The sequence below is a fragment of the Spinacia oleracea genome, chromosome 3, assembly GCF_020520425.1.
Source record: "Spinacia oleracea cultivar Varoflay chromosome 3, BTI_SOV_V1, whole genome shotgun sequence".
In the NCBI taxonomy this organism is placed as follows: Eukaryota; Viridiplantae; Streptophyta; class Magnoliopsida; order Caryophyllales; family Amaranthaceae; genus Spinacia; species Spinacia oleracea.
In genome coordinates, this window is record NC_079489.1 from 93,709,355 (window position 1) to 93,718,524 (window position 9,170).

The window sequence follows — 9,170 nt, forward strand, 5'->3', positions numbered from 1 at the left end:
ATCGGCGCCCATGCCTGGGCGTTAAAGATTTCGGCGCCCAGCGCTGGGCGCTGAAAATAATTTCTGGCGAGGTTTCTTGATGACACAGTTGGCCTCTTGTTCGTTCATTCTCCTTTTTTTTTTTCTTTTGAACGCGTTCGTAAATGTTCGATACTTAGAAAAGATGATATGTATGTGCGAACGAGCATTCATAGAATGGACGTTGTGTGCGGTCCATTAATCAATTTGTTTGAACCATTTTTTTTTTTGAGCAATGACTGATTTTGAATAGTTTGCTTAGAAGCTTGATAGGGTTCAGGCCCATTCATGAAGTGGGCTCAAGCATCGTGCCCTTTTTTATCGTTCAAACATTTGCTTCGAGATTTTTATTTTGCTATGGTCGTTTCGAAGCTTGGAGCCCCCAAGTATGCATGCTGGGATGCTTCCTGTTGGCGTACGATTTTTGTAGGTTCTTTCGAGAAAGATTCCTTGGGGTTCCGCTCGTGTAGGTGCGAGCTATCCCTTCCGTGGCAGGTAATATTTTTCTACCTTTAAATGTAGAAGTCGTGTGGCTTGAATTTTGAATTTGGGCGATAAGTAGTCTTTGCCTCTTTTACACAGGCTCTTTGGTCGTGCCCGCATTAGAGCAATATGCCTTACTCTCTTTTTTTTAGACTTGTACCGTGGGATGGTTGAACTTATGGTGCAACGTAGGCTTGTGTGGCCTAACAGCGTGTCTTAGAACATTCCTCCAGGTGTTGGGATATCATTATTATTTTTTGCATTGGAGTACTTCATCACGCCTCGTTCAGGTGTTCGAACAAGTGTAGCACCTTCTGCGTGGGTTTGCACGGCTTATTACTTCGTTCAATGCGAGGATTCATAGATGTTTCTTTCTTGTTTTTATCCTTGATTTTTCTTTCGCTTTTGCTTTGGAACGACGTAGACTGTGTAACGGGCGCTCATAGGGCGAGCGTTAGGTGCAGTAGTTTGATCAGAGTTTTGGTGACTCGCGATTTTCAGTTACCCTTGTTAGTGGGGTGACTTTATATATTCTAAGTAGTGCTTAGAATTTGAGAGGGTTTGTAGCCATTCTAAGGTTCGTTTTACACGATTGACCTTAGGGTTGTGCCCCAATGACGTGTGTATAGCATTAACGTTAAGAATTTGTGATAAAATCGACATTTCGAGCATTTTTAGAGTGTTTTTCTCGAGCCTCCAACTATAGCTACGGTATGGGCTTGGTGCTATAATGCTTTGCATACGTTTTTATGCATTCATGGTGACATGGATCATGAATAGTTTGAACCAGACTCGTTTAGTGCGAGGTATGTTCGAGTAGTGATTTGCTACTTCTCTTGTAAATGTCGTATTGTGCGACATTGCCATGGTTAAGGTAGTCACATGTTGAAGTGTGCCTTGACCAAAAGCTAGGTGTCTTTCTTTACCCATAACCATATTTAGAAATCTTTTGACTCACTTGCAACATCGAGATATACTTAGCTTAAACCAACGATACTTTATTATGTTCGAAGAAGTCTTTGAAAATTAGTTGAAATCCGAGTCCTACTGTGTACAATCCGAGGTGTCCTAAGTAAGTTGACTTATAGAAGGGTTCGTACAGGATTACATGAGTGAAAAAATACTGTTACGATTTTTGGAATGGTGTCTAAGGATTTGCTGGAAGCCAGGGTGCACGCGTCAAGATATTACTTGTGCCCGTGTGGCACATGCTTTGGGCTTTTAGGGCCATCTTTTCCATAATTGCGGGAATATATCTCGTTTTCAAATTGACTTAGACTTACCTGGTGTATGTCTGCACGAAAGGTCAAGGTATACTTAGTTCTTTCCCCAGCTCTTTCATTTCAATTTTTAGACCCCAATTGCTATTATGTCTTCTCATTAATGATGCTTTTAGATTTTGATTTTAGATGCCCGTGTCATATGTCTGAGTAGGGTGAGCCTTGGTTAAGTGCCAAGTCCTATTGACAATGTCTGATTTTTTTTCAAAGGGGATTAGCAAGCATTTGAATTACCATGAACGGGTGCCCTGAGTTTGAAGGAACGATGGGGCAATGCCGTAGAACAATTCTCTTTATTGCAAGCTTACTGCCTTTACTACTTGTTGGCGATTATGACTGTGTCTAGTGGTGAAAGTGTTAGGTTATGATACATATAACAATACATAAATCATGCGGAAAAACCATAAAGCCAGGAAAGCATATTATTTACACATAATCATTTAGCATAGTATAGATGCATACACTTTGTAGCGTGCCTTCCCTAGCTGCGCCCGAACCGAACAAGAACAAGTCTTTAGGACTCCAAGTGTCGTCCCTCCGTAGATAGTCCACAGTACGTCCGGATCCGCCTCAAGATTGACCAACTAGAATCGCCCTTAAGGTGCTTAGGAATTTTCGGCTATTATTGTGCCAGAGTGTGGCTGAATTTTCTTTCAAAACTTACCCTTTTGAATACTTCAATCGTCTTTATAAATTATGACCCTAGCCCTTATTTATAGAGGTTTGGAAAGGGAATTGGAATCCTAGTAGGATACGATTTAACTAAACTTAGAATCCTACAAGGACTCTAATTAATTAAATAATCCTAATAGGAATAGGAATTTAATCATACACCAAATCCTAATAGATTTAGGAATTGTGCATGGACACAAACACACACGCACGGAGCCACAAGGGCGCCCGCACGCGTGCGCTCGGCCCACGCAGCCCGCGCTGGGCAGCCTTGCCTTGGCGCGCTGGGCCTGCCTTGGGCTGGGCGTTGGCGCGCGTCTTTGCTTGCTGGGCGATGGCCTGGCTTCGTGCTGGGCCTTCGTCCGGCAGGCCTCGTCCGATGCTTATTCGTACGCTTCCGATTAAGTTCCCGGTTCCGGAATTCATTCCGATACGAACAATATTTAATATTTCCGATTCCGGAATTAATTTCCGTTTCGAACAAATATTTAATATTTCCGATTCTGAAAATATTTCCGTTTCCGGCAATATTTCCGATTCCGGTAATATTTCCATTTCCGATAATATTTTCCGATACGTACCATGTTTCCGTTTCCGGCAACATCTACGACTTGGATAATATTTATATTTCCGATACGATCCATATTTCCGTTTCCGGCAATATCATCGTTTCCGGAGTATTCATTTCTTGCTTGTGACGATCTCAGCTCCCACTGAAACCAAGATCCGTCGATTCTGAATATCCATAGATAGAGTATTTAATGCCATTAAATACTTGATACGTTTACGTACTATTTGTGTGACCCTACGGGTTCAGTCAAGAGTAAGCTGTGGATTAATATCATTAATTCCACTTGACCTGAAGCGGCCTCTAGCTAGGCATTCAGCTCACTTGATCTCACTGAATTATTAACTTGTTAATTAAAACTGAACCGCATTTATTAGACTTAACATTGAATGCATACTTGGACCAAGGGCATTATTTCCTTCAGTCTCCCACTTGTCCTTAGGGACAAGTGTGCATTTCCTAATTCCTTTGTCGCTCGATGCTTGCTCTTGAACATAAGGTAAGAGCTGTCATCCTTATTATGTCTAGAGGTGTTTCTCAGTTTCAGAGTTCAACTGATCAAATAAGCAGATAATCATAGCCTATGATTCATCTGAGCACGGCCATGCATTTCACAGTTTCTAGCTCTCCGAGTGGCCTTGTACAACTTTGAAGCATCTCATCCCGATTTATGGGAGGACAATCCCAATCTTGCGATCTTAAGATTAGACTTCTTTGATAGGTGATTACCTGAGCGTTGCCTTTATAGCCTCCTTTTATGGTGCGACGGTTGGTCAACGTCAAAGCAACCAGTTCTCAAACAAGTAATCTCAAATCACTCAGGTATTGAGGATTTAGTGTCTAATAATTTTAATGAAATTTACTTATGACAGATTTTCATCTCTGACAGTAAAGTTTCATAGGTCTGTCCGATACTAGTCGTCCCAAAGTAAGTATCTATGCAAATGATTATTGACATTGCCATGTCCACATAGTTCAAGAAACAGAACTACTAATCATCTTGCATTCTAATCGTCTAACGTTTTCTATGCGTCCAATTTTATAGAAAACTCCGACTAGGGACCATTTTCAACTTTTGACATTCAAGTTCACTTGATAGAAATTTCTTAGTCACAGGACTGGTCCTGACAGTCTATCTTGAATATATCGTCAAATTGAAGGGACTCATCATTTAATACTAAACCAAGATTAAATGGAATATGAAAATACATTTCATATATGATAAATGTTCAACCCCATTGTTTTACAACCATGGGCCTCAAACCCATCTTTAAAACAGTTCATGGAATTTCAAAGCTATGCTTGATTTCCAGTGCTACAATGTGAGTGTTGCTTCTCACTTGTTGCATAGGTTTAGTTATCATTCTTTGCCAATCTTAATATCCTTTTCATCGAATGTCTTTTCGAGATAGGATGATAAGATCTTTCGAGTGTGTTTAGTTTTTGATCTATTCTGTCTAGCTACAAGAGTGGTTCTACGCATTTTGCAATGAAGAACTATCAAGTCAGCAGACATATGATCCACCCAAGTTCAGTAAAGAACTCTTTAACATAAACAACCATGTTTTATTGCTTCTCAGGCAATAAGTACTTTTACTTCAACTGTTTAGGTTGCTAGTGATGCTTTGTTTGGATTTACTTATCCAAGCAGTTCACAGATATGTGGAAGACTTTCCAGTTGTATCTTAGAACATAGAAATTAATATTTAATTTTCCACGCAACAACTCATGGCCTCCAATCCATGTTGCAATTTCAAATCACGATGCTCTATAGCTCGTCCTTGTCAATGGTTAACTCCAAAGGGTCTTGCTAGCCAAACAGATTCAACTTATATCACATTTGAGTAAATAAACCTATATTCACTCAAATCCATGTGAAATAATAAAGTCATAAAATCTTTCTTTAGCTTTAAACTCTATTGTCTAGGTGTTCTAACAATAGTTCATATCTTTTGTTACTTTCAACAAGTAAGACTATTCGTCTTAAATTGATCTAGAAATCAATAAACTTTCTAAAGTCCATCAAAATAGAGCTTTTGAATGTTAACTTGTTGATATGGTCTAAGCAACAATGCCAAAGATTTGTGGAACTCAAATCAAGGGGTTGATTTGAACCTAGTAAAGTTCTTTAAAGAGTTGTTTTTCTTGAATGTGAGTCTTTCTGTGTTTGAAAACAAAAATTTAGGTATGTTGATTATGGAACAAAATAGCCATTAAGTTCCAGCCTTTGAAAGGACTTAAAACAAACTAGATGACCCTACAACTAATGTAGCATTGCCATGCTTCATTTCCCACTTGTAGGTCATTAGTGTATCCTAGCTTCCATTGTTTGAGTTATTACCGAAGTAAGAACCTCAAGCGGTATATGATACCAAGGAAGTTTGATTGCTAGGTCACTTCTCTTTAAACATAAACTTATAGGTAGAAACGGAATCGTAAATTCCTTTCATTTGTTCCTCGTTTTCCTATTTCTTGTACCCTTTCTTATAGTCTTAAGAATTGAATTCTTTTGTGTTGACTTTTATACTTTGTTAGACATGTCCAATGTCACTCCAACAAGGTTCTTACCATTTAATTTATGTTGAATATTCTGTTTCAACTAGATGATCTTACCAGAAGCTTCTAAAGTTCTCTAAGCATCGATCTATTCGAATGTCTAGGGACTAGACTCATTCGAGAATTAAATGGAAAAAGATTTTAGGTTGTTAACCATTGGTAAAGCTGAGCGTTTAAGCTCAATGCTTTATGATCTCAAAACTACAATGTATTTTGAATTCACAAGCACCAATTGGTTTGCCATTCGATTTTGATACTCGAAAACAACCATAAAGTCGCTATAAGAAACGTACATTTTAAATTGCTCATTTTCTCTCATTTCCGTGAATCGTTCTTGGATTCACTACCAATCGAGGAAATTTACTGTTACCTTTCTAAAAGGATTTATTGCAGTGCAAGATATTTAATTATAAACAATAATTAAAATATACATTGAAGCATGCAAAGTCTAAACATTTATCATGAATAATAACTTGAAATTAAAGCAATCATGCAATTCAAACAAGTTATTAGCATTTTATTCGATTTTATTGTTCCGGCAGGTGTGAATAAAATGATTCCAAGACCCTAAAATCATTGAAGAATTAAGCACAGTTTGTCGACTCAATCCTAAAACATCTTAGGTAAGCAAAAACCTTTTGCTAATAGTCTAGAAACTATTCTTGGTTGATAGGTACGTCTAAGAACTTATTAGGTAAACCTATCGATTTTGCCACGACATAAAAGGACTCCTTACTTATATCGTTGAGTTTCACCAAAACTAACATGTACTCACAATTATTTGTGTACCTTGCCCCTTTAGGACCAATAAGTAACACCTCGCTGAGCGAAAACTATTACTAGATTGATGTAAAGGATATCCAAGCAAGTGTATATTTTGGCATGGCACCTTTTAACTCAATTTTTAAGTTTGGAACTTAAGGCTCTTACTATGTTGGTTAGATTTTAAGTGAACTAAAATCCTTAATCATGCAACATAATCAAGCCACAATCTCATGCATAATTAAGACATATTTAAAGCAATAAATAACTTAAAGCATGCATAAGATAAATGTGATCTAGTATGGCCCGACTTCATCTTGAAGCTTCAACTTCAAAGTCCGTCTCGAAAATCTCCGTGGGAGGCACCATTTTCTTCAAATAGGATAAGCTATAATTAAACTAATTACAACTATTTGATGGTACGCAAACCATATTTGAATTGAAAAACAATTTTGGTACTTTAGACCAATTACATTCAAATTAATGGTACGCAGACCATATTTTCTATCCTATTTGGGCCATACTAGTCACTTCATAACCTGCAAAACAGTACATATACAATATATACCATTCACCCATTCATTATCATGAATGACCCACATAGCTGGTTAGTAAAACACATTATGCATCACATAAATATTTGCAGCAATTAATCAAGGGCACCAATAATCTACAAATTATTCAGTCCTTATTAATTCTAATCAAGTTGTTTTAACCTTAAGGATTTGTAGACCTAATCAAGAGTTTATGACTAAAAGGGCTCCCACTTAAACCAATAAATTCATACGCTTTACTAATTTTAAACATAAAAATGTATTTCTAGTCTAACCGGAAACATACAAATTTAATTAAAATTTAAAGCTCATATAAATTTATAATTGAATCCACAAATTTAATTTATTTTCAGTCGTATTTAAATTAATTCATGATTTTAATTTTAGTAAAATAATTAGAATAAATGAAATTTATTATAATTATAATATTCAAAATTAAAATCCAAGAAAATAACTTAAATTATTAATTTTAAAATTAATTAAAATTACGTAAACTGAAAATTTCAAATTAAAATTTTAAAACGATCTAATCGTAACTCAAGGCACGCAACATCACCACGCAACGCACAGCCATAGGCCACACGCACGCAGCCATCGCTGGCCATGTGCGCGCAGCCTATGTGCTGCGTCGCATCTGCTGTTGCTCACCATCGCAAGGCATCGTTGAAGCACGCTCGCTGCTCATCATCGCTGGGCGCGCGCCAGCGCTCGTCGCACGCGAGCCAGCGCTCGCTGCGCGCGAGGCTTCGATGCAGTCGTAGCGCTCGTCGCATGCGAGCCAGCGCTCGCTGCGCGCGAGGCTTCGATCGCTGCGCGAGGCAGTGTGCGTTGCACGCGACTGCTCGCTGCCTTGCTCTCGCCCTTGCCCACTCGCCCATCGCACACAGCACACGACACAAGGCAGGGCTGCTGCCTTGTGCTCGTGCACCATAGCCTTGCTCAATACATTCGTACCGCATGGGCGACGAGCTCCCTTGCTCGTCGTCGCATGCCCGCACTATACAACACCCCTTAAGGGTAACACGTAGTGTCCATTACTTTGTGCGTGCAAGTTATATGAGCGAATCGCATAAAATTAAAAATTTTATTTTCAAAATTAATGACAAATTAATAAATCATATTAATTTCATAATTTTAGGGCGAAAAATCGAAAATTTATTAATTAATTGATTTCCGATTAACATGGAATCAAGTCTAGGTCATAAAAATTTAAAATTTAACACAAATTTACAATTTTTATGGTGGTTTAAATCATAGGTATCTAATTAAATTATTAATTAATTATGAAAATCAAATCAATTCTAAATTATTCGAATTTTCAACAAATTAATTATAATTACAAATTAGATTGCATAATTAACAAGTCTAGGCATTCAAACTTGATAAATATATACAGTAGGTCAATCAAAAATTCAAGATTTAACAACAAGAATCGCAAATATTTAATTTAACATCTTAAATTTACAAAAAATTTGCGTTCGAAAAACTAAAACCTCCGAAAAGTCATAGTTAGGCTTCGAATTTGAGAATTTTGGGTTCGGCCGAAAATTATTATTTTTGTCAAAATTTTAGAATGCCTTTTACATGCGGAATTGAGACAAAAATCACTCGATTTGGATGAGTAACGAAGAAACTGCCGAAAAACTGCGTACATATAATTAAATAAACGCAATTTGCAATTAATTAACAATTACGAAAATTAATCACCCCTTTTAATTCTTACAAATTTGTAATATTTAACCATGTTTATGCAATTTAGATTATGAAAATAATAAGAGGCTCGTGATACCACTGTTAGGTTATGATACATATGACAATACATAAATCATGCGGAAAAACCATAAAGCCAGGAAAGCATATTATTTACACATAATCATTTAGCATAGTATAGATGCATACACTTTGTAGCGTGCCTTCCCTAGCTGCGCCCGAACCGAACAAGAACAAGTCTTTAGGACTCCAAGTGTCGTCCCTCCGTAGATAGTCCACAGTACGTCCGGATCCGCCTCAAGATTGACCAACTAGAATCGCCCTTAAGGTGCTTAGGAATTTTCGGCTATTATTGTGCAAGAGTGTGGCTGAATTTTCTTTCAAAACTTACCTTTTTGAATACTTCAATCGTCTTTATAAATTATGACCCTAGGCCCTTATTTATAGAGGTTTGGAAAGGGAATTGGAATCCTAGTAGGATACGATTTAATTAAACTTAGAATCCTACAAAGACTCTAATTAATTAAATAATCCTAATAGGAATAGGAATTTAATCATACACCAAAT